This window comes from Hydra vulgaris, chromosome 09 (assembly GCF_038396675.1).
Source record: "Hydra vulgaris chromosome 09, alternate assembly HydraT2T_AEP".
Lineage (NCBI taxonomy): Eukaryota > Metazoa > Cnidaria > Hydrozoa > Anthoathecata > Hydridae > Hydra > Hydra vulgaris.
In genome coordinates this window covers 3,369,887-3,381,940 of record NC_088928.1, presented here as the reverse complement: position 1 = coordinate 3,381,940, position 12,054 = coordinate 3,369,887, and positions in this window count along the sequence as shown.

The following is a 12,054-nucleotide window of genomic DNA, read 5'->3' as shown; positions in this document are numbered from 1 at the left end:
TTAATTTCTGTCATATTTATAAACTTTACTATAATTATTTTCACCATAGTTTTTATCATTATAATTTTTAGTGAAATCTGGACATATTTCACGTCCGAAGGACTTCTGGACATATTTCACGTCACGTTCGAAGCGAAATCTGGACATATTTCACTTCAGATTTTGCTTCGAACCTGGATCTCCTGCTTATAAAATGCAAGCCCTCTAACCACTGCCCCAGGGCCGCTAAGTTATTAATATTATTATTATATTTATTATATTATTATTGCAATTATTAAAATTATCATTATTTATTAGTGCTTTCTTTTCATTTCTTTTTTTTTTTTTTTTTCTTTCTCCTCGATGTTTTTTTTTAAATTCTTTCTATGTTTTATTTATAGTTTTTTTTAATGTATTTGTTTTTTTTACTTCATTGACCAGTTTTTAACTATATGAGTGACACCTAACTTTATTTATGTGAGCTTATAAAATATTATTGTAAATTTTCATATTTTATGGTTAAATAAAATGGGTTGTTAATGATTAGACAGTGTTGCCATTTGGCTAAACGAGTTGCAAATGAAAAGAAATAATCATGTTTTATATTATGAACTACAAGGAGAGTAATCTAATACAGTCATCTGATACATTTAAAGATGCTGTTTTATAATTATAATGCAAACTAAATTTAAAAATAAAACGATACAACAGTTCGGAAAAAACGTAGTTTGTATTGATTCCACTCATGGCATACATGTTTATGACTTCAACAATATTAGTTATTGATTAACTACGTGAGGGGCAATCTGTTGGATGGAACAAATCAAATAGTGGTTCATTTAGGTTTCTAATGACGGCCAATCTGTTAGATGGTGTGTATCAAATAGTGATTCATTCAGATTTCTGAAAATATTTTTTATAAAATAAAAAGAACGTTCTGGACTTTGTTCTCCAGTTTTCATTGTAAGTGATATGGCATCCCTGTATTATAAGTTTTTTTGTGATGATTATTTATGTGCACCTTTAAAACTTGGCATGTTGATAAAGCTTGGAGAGAAGAGTTGCATAAAAGGTTCTAAATCTGGAAATGGAATCATATATAAAAACGTATTTTACTTTTTATTATAGCTAATTGATAGAAATATGCTTGATGATTATTTACAATTAATGATGAAATAGTTGCAATCACAAATTTTGACACATTTATTTGCAATATTAAGGTATTCTGTTATCGTATTGGTCATGGTACAAAAACAAATATGTTTGTTGATTTTTTCCACAAAATCTTTAAGTACAGCTACCTACAAGGTAAGCACAACAAAAGATTTAATATTTGCTCGCTTGCTTTATTAAAATATATTCAAAATCTATTTAATTATTTTTAAAGTAAATTATTACAAAGACAAAGTATATGAAAAAAAAAAAAAATTAAAAAAATGGAAAGACCAGCTGCAGATTGAAAAGAGTACATTTTGGCAAGTTGCAAGTTTTCAACTGATTGAAAGTACCTTGATGATAAAGAAGCAAAGTTGATACAGTCAGAAACAAGTTCTTACTAATACAGAGTTTTAAAACATCAAGATTCGTGTGAAATAAATCAATGCTTCAAAAAATATCCACAATTTAAAGTATGTAATCATTTATATTGCTGCGACTCTATGGATTTTCTTACTAAAAAATCTGCAACAGTATGAATCTTCTTACTAAAAATAACTTGTGTAAACATATTCTTTAAGTAAATTACTTTAGCTATGTCAATTGTATTTATTACATTTAGCAATGTTCCCAGTAGGCACGCAACGTTTTATTCACGTTTCAATCACGTGCATTTTAGGTGACTTCGTCCAGGTTACTATTTTACAGGAAAGTTACGTGAAAGTTACATGAAAGTTACATGAAAGTTACGTGCCAAAATATCGCGTCTAACGGAACTCTTTTTATTCTTAATAAAAACCGGTGATAAGAAATATAAAATTATATTTTTTATTATATTATTTGTTTTTTTATAGTATAGTTTTTGTATTCATTATATTAGTTATAAATATTTTACTGTTATGATGATATAATTAATTTTTATTGTAGTTTAATCATAATTAAAAAAAAAATTGGTTTATATAATATCTTATAACGCAATGCATTTAAAACAGAACTAAATAGTCCAATATATTTTAAGTTGTAATATCTAATATCCAAATTACATCAAATTAAGTTAAATAAATTAGTACCAAGCGTCCCTATTTGCCACACAAATAAGATTAAACTCAAATACAAGGTATGCTTTTTTTCTACTTTATGATATAATATTTTAGACTGGCGAATTTGTCCATTTTGCTTACTTAATTTAGTACAAAATAAGTTATGTTATAACGAATTTAATATCAAAATAAGTAAGCTACATGGACAAATTATAAGTTCTAGCAGAACTTATTTTTGATTCTTGAGCAATAATAATGTCTGTAGAACTTCTACATACATTATTGCTCAAGAGTCGATTTGATAAAAACCAAAAATAGATTTTCTTCTATTATTTGGTTTTTATCAACAAGGTTAAAGAATTTATCCAAGATAATATCAATAAACAAATGTGTTATGTTATTCATTATTGATATATGTATATATTATTATTATATACTTTATCTTTTTGTAATATATGACATCTTGATCTTGTGCTTTACTTGCTAAAAAAGGTTAATACTTATTTATTTCATTTTTTTATATTATTTAAATATTATATGAATAATATATATATTTGAATTGTATTTATGAAATTACTATTGTATATATTATATGACTTTTATTACTATTGTTATTATGTACAATATAAAACAGGTTATTAACGCGGATTTGTTCAATGTTTTCCCCACAAAAAGATGATTATGATGCTATTGTATTTGAAACTGCATTATACTTATCTTTCATTGTTGACATCCTTCCAATATGTAAAGCAAGTTTCTCTCAAATATAGCATTGCTTTTTTTAAAAATTGCTTCATGATTTAGATCAAAGAAATAGCAACACCAGAAAATCTTGCTGCCAAAACAGTTGGCGACTCACCATGTAAGACTTGTGTTAAAAGTATGTGATTTAAGATAATTACTTAATAATCATATTATTATTTAAGTTTTTATTTGTTTCCTTTTAGCTAAATTTGGTCTCGCTTAAATAAATATCGACTTATTCATTAGATAAAGTTTGATGCATGCTCTTACCCGGTTTACTTCTTCACGTTTCAATCATGTATATTTTAGGTGACCTTGTCCAGGTTACAATTTTACTTGATTGAAGCATGAAAGTTACGTTGCCAAAATATTGTGTATTTTGGATCTTTTTTTATCCTCAATAAAAACCTATGATTAGAAACTTGGAAAGTTCGCTTTTCCCTCTCTTTGTCTTCTTTTGTGATCGCACCCTGTAGCAAGAAGTTAATTTAGTTCATATCTTGTTGGAGAATGCAACTTGATTCTGAGTTGAGTTTTCAGCACTCTGCATTTTTTGGTGACTTAATTTGGCAATACTTTATTATACATACTTTTAGTTTTATACTTAATATATTATATATAATTAGGGGTAGATGAGGCTCCTTAGCTGTGGTGAATGTTTCCACAGCAAAAGGAGCCTCAAGATGAAAATCTCACCATGGGTAAGGAAAATCATGATATAAAATCCCTCTATAACGTTGTTTGGTTATGTGGTAACTATTACATTTTTAAAAATTCTTTTAATTTTTCTGTGTGCATTCTAAAATGACATTTAATATTGTTCAAAACTTTGTAGGTTACTCATTTAAAGCAACTTTGTGGGCTGTCACCTTTGCATCTAGTGAGTTAATGTATGAACAAGTTAATGCAAAAACAGATGCAAATATAAGAAGATGGAAAACAAAGAAAACAAATTATTTAATCAGATGCTATCACATAAGGTGAGTACAGGTCTTTTTCTAATCACGCGCATCAGTTATTAACTTTATGTATAGATATAGATTAAGGCACCTAAAATAAAAACAAAAAAGAATAAAAAAAGAATAGAAAAAAAGTACTATAACAGATAAAGATGGTTTGCAAACCTTACAAAGAAATATATCTTTAACTAAGAATACTTTTTTAAGCTTGACAACTAATAAACAAAATGATTTACATTTTAAAATTAACGTTTCATCAAACAAAATAATCGGCTGACATAATAAATAGCTTATCGGACTTCGTTAACTGGACTATAAAAATAAAAGATTTTTTATATATTTTTTCTTGTTTCAAATACCATAGTGTTAAATATTTTTATTTCATTTTGTCTTAGAATCTCAAATAATTTTAAAAATTAAAAGTAAAACTTAAAATCATATTATAAAAACAAATGTTTTATCGTCAAGTTATTTTTCTTATAATTAGTTGTACTATTTTGATTAAATACTACTTATTTAGGGTAATACTTGTTGCATTCATTACTTTTAATCCAAAACTGTTGATATAAGCTTTAATCTATTAGGTATATTAATACGTTGCAAAATACTTACATAAAAATTTTTTGTCACCTATTATTTTGTTGTTTTTCGCTGTTGAAAGAAAAAAGGAAAGGGGTTTGGTACAGTGGCGTAGAAAGGTTAAGAAAGGAAAGGGTTTGGTACGGTAGAGTATGAGGAGTTTGGTATATGTTTTATCTAATGGTCAATATGATTATTTTTAGGACACACTTTTTATATCAATTCATTTAAAAAACAATAAAGTTCTCCCTTTGATTCAAATGTATATTTCCTTTTTTTATTTTTAAGATCTTTCTTACCTTTAGACTTTGATTGTAACAATAAAAAAAATTGGATTAATAAAGTTTTAGAATGCTTTGGATAATGAAAATCGCAGACATGTTATAAACTGAAAGAAGTTCACATTAAGTATAATTACTTACATCCAGAAATAGTTAACTATTATATTGCAATCGTTTTAAAATTTGACACATCTAGATATATTTAATACAATTTAAAAAAAGGTTTTCTAAAAATTGTAGTTGCATTCTTTTTTGTTCTAATTTGCAAAATATGTAGCCAACTGTTGCATAAGGAGACCTTCTTTTTACATTAATGAATATTTCCATTAAATCTTCACTGCCTATGCTATGAAGCCTTGCACTGGTTTTCTCCTTTTTAAGTGACTTTTATCAGTAATGAAATAATTATACTATTTATTTAAAAACTTATTGCAATGAGTGAAGCCAACTTCATGGCGATAAACAAGTCACCAGTTATGCATATATTTGTTACCGATTATTGTTATTTGTTACAATATTTTTTACAAAGGAATTTCCATAAAATTCTGTCATTCTGCAAAATTTCCATAAAAATCTGTCATTCTGCAAAACACTGCAGCTGGATCGCAATTTTGAATTCTTTGTACAAAATTTTAACAATCTGTGTACCATTATTACATGATTAAAAACTGCATTTTCAGATGGTACATAAAACATTGTTTTCTAGGATCCCATAAGAAATTTTCTAAACATTTTTTATACAGTTCTTTTTTAAAAATTCTTTTTATAACAATCTGTGTACCATTACTAAATGATTAAAAACTGCATTTTCAGATGGTAGTTGAAACATTACAAAATCTTGCCAGCTGACAAGATAACGTTTTACTCTACAAAATATTAGGTAATGCTTAAATTCCATAGCGTTTTATAAAAATATACTTAGTGTTTTTCTAACTTTTTTTTAGGAGGAGAATGCAGATTGCAAAAAATATGGTAATTAACTTCACATAAAAAAATCAGTCATTTGTTGAGTAACTAAATACTAAAGTCTTATTAGGTACTTCGTTTAATATGCAAATGTTTGAAAAAGTGAAATAATAATGAAGTCTTAAAAAGAAATACTGACTTATTCTACAGCCATCTGCATTTAAACATGTTTAAAATAGTAAAATAGCTTAATATTAAGTTAATATCGTATAAAATAGCTTAATATTAAGTTAATATCGTATAAAATAGCTTAATATTAAGTTAATATCGTATAAAATAGCTGAGTATTAAGATAATATCGTTGTGCCTTTGACCGATGCACGTTGTTCCTTTGACCAAAATGTTATTATTAAAAAGTCATGCAATGTTTGAACCTAGTATATTTTAGCTTGTTATATATTATATAGCAACTTCTGGCATACCTTATTTCAAATCTAACTATTTTGTACGCAATCCCAATTGTCTAAAAAAAAATTAGAAAAATCAATCCTTGCAATTTTGCAAAGACTTGTGTATCGAAGTTACGATGCTCAGTCAGTATTACTAATAGTATTACTAATTTTTTTAAACAAAATCAGTTATTATAACTATTTAGATAAAGTCACATATTTTCTTTAGTTTTTGTTGGTCAAAGGTACAACATCCTAGTCTGGTCAAACGTACACGAGATGGGTTTCTTTAACAATTATTGTCTTAATCCCCATTTACGGTCAGACATAATCATCCAAACTTTTCCAAAACAAAAAAATGATGTTGGGTAATGTTTACAATGTCGTAGATGAATAAAACAACAATTTATCACATTTTTAAAATCAGAATAAGATTAACTCAAATATATACTTTAAAAGAGCCAAAACTTATAATTATTTGTGGATCAATACCATCTATCCCAAGTATGATGTTTTACGGTAAGAAGAGTTGTCATGGACTATTATTTCAAACAGCACTTCACGTTTTTTTTTAAAAATAATAGTAAGCCGACAGAGTAGAGTGACCAAAGGTACATCGTGGTCAAAGGTACAACAGGTTCCCCTATATTTCATTCGTCTATATCTTCATTGTTAAGATATATAAGGTATATTCTATTTATTTATATCTTTATTCTGAAGATATTCACTGGAAAGATAAATTCTCTTTATTTTTTTTATTTTCATTTTGTGAAGTTTACATTATTGTTTATGTAAAACAAATTTTTGCCCCTCAGCCCATAACTACTCTATATAGTTTTTAGAAAATAGTAGTTAAGTGCCGAAAGTGGAAGTAAAGAATAGGGATTGTTTGCATGCACATTTTAAAAAAAATTTGGGCAAGTGTGTAAAGCATAAGTAAACTTCAGAAAATGACTAAAATGAAAAAAGCAATTATTATATCTTTAATGATTTCTTTAAAAAAAAAAATCTTCTTTATCAATATAGTAAACAAAAAAAAGTTCTTCATTATCTATATAGTAAACAAAAAAAAAATGTTCTTCATTATTTATAAAGTAAAAAAAGTAAAGTATAAATCAAAACAATTAAACTACTGATAGTAAATAAATATGTTTTATGTTGAATTGATAAAATCTTTTATTTTCCGTTTAAAAGAATAATAAGTCTTTATCCACTTAAAAGAAATATCAAATCTAGGTCAAACTACTTTATTCCAAAAAAAATGTCTTTAAGAAGAAATACAAAACTGGTCGTTTCTAATTTGGTAAAATGACTCTTTGACATTTTTACCAACATGAATAAAACGATCATGTTTTTATGGGTTTCAAATTATAAAGATTTATAAATATACTAGTTGATATATTTTCTTCACATTTAAGCGTAAAATATCAAATATAAAAAACACTTTCTTTTTTTTAATATTTGCGTTATTTATATAGCAAAGAACAAATATAGTAACTATATTACTACATAGTAGTATATAATGTATAATGTATAATATAGTATATAATGTATAATTTTAATGTATATTATACATATAGTAATATATAGTAACTATATAGTAACTATGTACTACACAACTATTGTGTTATTTGGTGTTTTCATATATTTTTAACTCTATATGTAATTTAAATGCTTTTAGGAATTTTCATGGAAATATTATCAATTTGAAGTCTCGAAGATAAGTTTTTATCTATCATTGTAAAAATGATTCATGTATAGACAGATCTTTAGGGAACATCACATGTTTTGTTCTTTAATAATTAAAATAAAATCCATATGAAGTCTAAATGACCAAATTTACTATGTAGTTTTATTTGTTGGTGATTATTTATTTGGTGTTGGTTTATTTGATTTTTTCCGGCGAGCAAGAATCTGTTTATGTCAGCATCCAATCTCATGCAATTTTCTTTTTGCATATATTGCAGGTTTTAATAAGTTTTTTGAAAGCCAGAGAAGATGGAGCCAAGAAGTATAATGTCATCAGCATACGCTACAACGCCCGTGTAGTTTCTATATATTGATGTTTCTAAAATATTTCCAAATATTGTAGACACCTTAATAAATGTGTCTACACTCATTGATGATTGTGAATGTACAGTAGTCTCTCGTTTAATTACGCACCCAATTAGTTGCGCATCCCAGTTAACTGTGCGTTTAGGTCCAAAATATTTGTGTTTCAATTTTTTACTGAGTTTTTTGTTGAAAGTGTAATTAGAACAGAAAACGTAACTATTATTTTCCTGTGTTAAGTTAAAAACTAGTTTTTATTACAAGTATTTTGAGATAATGATTTTATCAGAATGTAAACAGATAAATAATTCGAATTTGAATTCGAATCGAAGTAAATGATAAATCTTGTTTTAAACAGATAATAATAAGTTTTAACAATTTATCAGTTAAGTCTTATTGAAAAAACTTTAATAAAAAAACTTCATTTTAAATTTAGCCGTCTAAATTCACAGTTCTCTTATTCCAACTTTTTTAACCTTACTTCTTATGGCTAAAGGCAAAGGAAAAAGATTATCAGAAGATCAACGAGTCGAAATTATAGCTAAACTTAAAAAAAGTGATGCGCCAAGCAAACAAGCGATTGCAAGAGAATATAATGTAACTGAAAATTCAATTCGATCTCTCTGGAATAATCGAGATCAAATAGAAAAAAGAAGTTTACTAATGACAGGAAAAAAGTGTTTCGATTATCGTCTGGAAAATTTGAAGCAATAGAAAATGAGTTATATATTTGGATTGATGCATTGCGTCGTTCGAAGATTGAAGTGCCTCCATCGTTAGCAATTTTGAAAGCAAAAGAAATAGCGCAAAAATTAAATATAAAAGAAGAAGAATTTAAAGCTTCTTGGCAATGACTCGCAAACTTTCGTCGTCGTTGAGGCTTAAAATCGATGCATCTCTTTGGAGAAGGAGCTGAAGTTGACAGATGATAACTAAGTAAAGGTCCTCAAGTTGCTGAAGATGATCCTGTTCTTCTTCAGCAACTTGAGGACCTTTAATTAGTTATCAAAATGTACAGACCCGAAAATGTATATAATATGGACGAAACTGAACTTTATTTTCGCTTGCTGCCTAGATATTCTCTGTTAATGCCTACTGAGAGCTTAGTAACTACAAGAGGTAATAAAAATTCAAAGAGTATTTTTGTCACAAAAATGCATGGATGGATGTCTCTATATGTTGGAAATAGTTCAATGAAGTCTTTTGTCTTAAAGTTAAACGCAAAACTGGCTTGCCTGTTCTTTTATTATTAGACAATGCACCTGGAAATTTTGAGGCGTTTGAGCGAAATCTTGTAAAAGTTGTTTTCTTCCCTCCAGATTGTACAAGTTGGAAGCAACCATGTGATATGGGGATTATTGCGGCTCTCAAGAAGCAATATAAAATTCTATATCTCTCAGACATATTGTTATAATACAGCCTAGATACAAAGGAATGTCTGAAACAAAGTAGTCTTTTCGTGCAAAAGTGGTGCAGCAGGAGTTGAATACGGGAAGCCCGCACATCTTCTTGACGCTGCTAAGTATGTCGATTTGGCTTAGAAATTAATTTAACCTTCATTTCTCAAAAATTGCTTCGACAAGGCAGAATTATTTCAGATTTCCAGTCCCATAAACACTGAACTATGCTCGGAGGAGGCTGACTTCGCATCTTTTAACATGCTCTTGCTGCTGAACGAAATTGAAGGAATAAGGAATATGATCAGTTTGGAAGATATCAGCAATTTTGAATCAGTTGACTGTAAAGATTCTCTAAAGTATATTGAAGCAATCAAGGAAAATATCAAAGATTGTTTGTCTCTTGAATAAGATAATGATAATACAGTTGCTATGGATAACAATTCTGATGAAGAAGAAGCTAATAATGATGAGATAGACGATGGTACAGACTTCTTAGGTATTGAATTTATACATTTATCTCTGATCGATATTGGCAAGCAATTAAAATGTCAAAAAGCTAAAGCAATTTTAAAAGACGACAACGATAAATTAATGAATAGTTACGAACGACTATCATCAAACATACGGTCAGTAATTATGAAAATTAAACGAGAAAAGCTGCAATATGCATATCAGCCTACAATTCATGACTTTTTCCGTCATGCATAATATATTTCTTAATAAAGATTTGTTTATATAGTTAATAATTTAGTTTGCTAAATTTTTTCTTATCTTTTTCTTATTTGCGCACTCCTAGTTAATTGCGCACCGCAGTGCCTGTTTCAATTTGCGCAATTAAGCGAAAGACTACTGTACATATAATATAGATGAGGCAAGAGAATAGATACCTGTCTCACTCCTTGTGTTAGATAAAACGGATATAATTTGCTATTTAGGTAAGTGACAGAGGCACTGCTTTCATAGTATAATGACAGTATGGTACTAACAGTAAAGAGCGATAATTTTTTTATTATTGTAGAGTTTCTCAAATAGAATGTTCCAGCTGCATCTATTAAAATCATTTTCACAACTAAGGAACAAAGACGGACAAGCATGTTGTTGTTGCTGTTGTGTTTGAGCGTTTAATTATTTCACTAATAACTAATTCGGCATGTAAGAGTAAGCTAATTTTAGTAAAGCCAAACTGAAGAGGATAATAAAATAAGATATTCTATTAGTTTCATAAAGGTTATAATGATGTCAATCCCACGGTAGTGATTTGGATTAATTAATGTGTGTGTATATATATATATATATATATATATATATATATATATATATATATATATATATATATATATATATATATATATATATATATATTTATATATAAATATATATATATATATATTTATATATATATATATATTTGTATATATATATATATATATATATATATATATATATATATATATTTATATATATATATATATATATATATATATATATATATATATATATATATATATATATACAAATAGCAAAATAAATAACAGTATAACACCAGAAATCACAACTATCTTTTCATCTATATTGAAAAGTCAACAATCTAGTTTCATAATTTTAATATATAGTCATCATATTTTACAGGAACTTTGCAAGTTTTAGTTAAGCGTCGCAGAATGTCAGTAGATGGCTCATTTATTGTGTTATTTACTTTAAATTTTATTTCAGATTTATTTTCAAGTGATGGACTGTTATTTACATTAATTACTTCTGCAGTTGCATCTTTGTTAGATTCCTTAATATTATTTTCATCAATAGCATAAGACATTTTTTGTGAGGCAGAATATAGTGCAAGATTTTGAAGTGAAACAGCCGATTCTCGTCCGAATGGTTAACGAATATTGGCATATGTTGGATTTACATACACTAAATAGACTTTATAAAAAAGATTATTGTTTTTGTTTGTTCAAAACGTCTAAAAAAAATGGGACGAGGAATAAACCATAAGGGTAATAAAGTTACATATGATAGCAGCGAACGGAGTGAAGGGCATCGTATAGAACAATTTCCCAATTTCTAACATTTAGGTTGTGGGTTTTTAATGTCAAAAAAATATTTCTCTAAATCAAACCTCTCAAATTAAATCTCTCAACTTGTCTATTAATGATAGGATGATATAGAGTAAAATTACTTGTTACAAATCCTTTTTGTGTAAAGTCTATTAGACTACTAGTTCACTAGGCATAAATGAGGAGCCTTTGTCAAAATGAATGTAAGTTGGAAAACCACAAAGAGAGAATACTTGATCTCAACATTTCACAATAGTTGTTGAACTAATATCTGGACATAGGGTAGCAAATGGACATCAAGAACAGTCATAAATAACCGTAAATAAATATACATTTTTTGAATTAGATGGCAATGATCCTTTAAAGTCTCAACTGAGACGATCCATGGATTTGATTAACTCACTTATATTTGTAAATCAATAAAACTTTGGTTTTAATTCTGAATAAATATGGCAG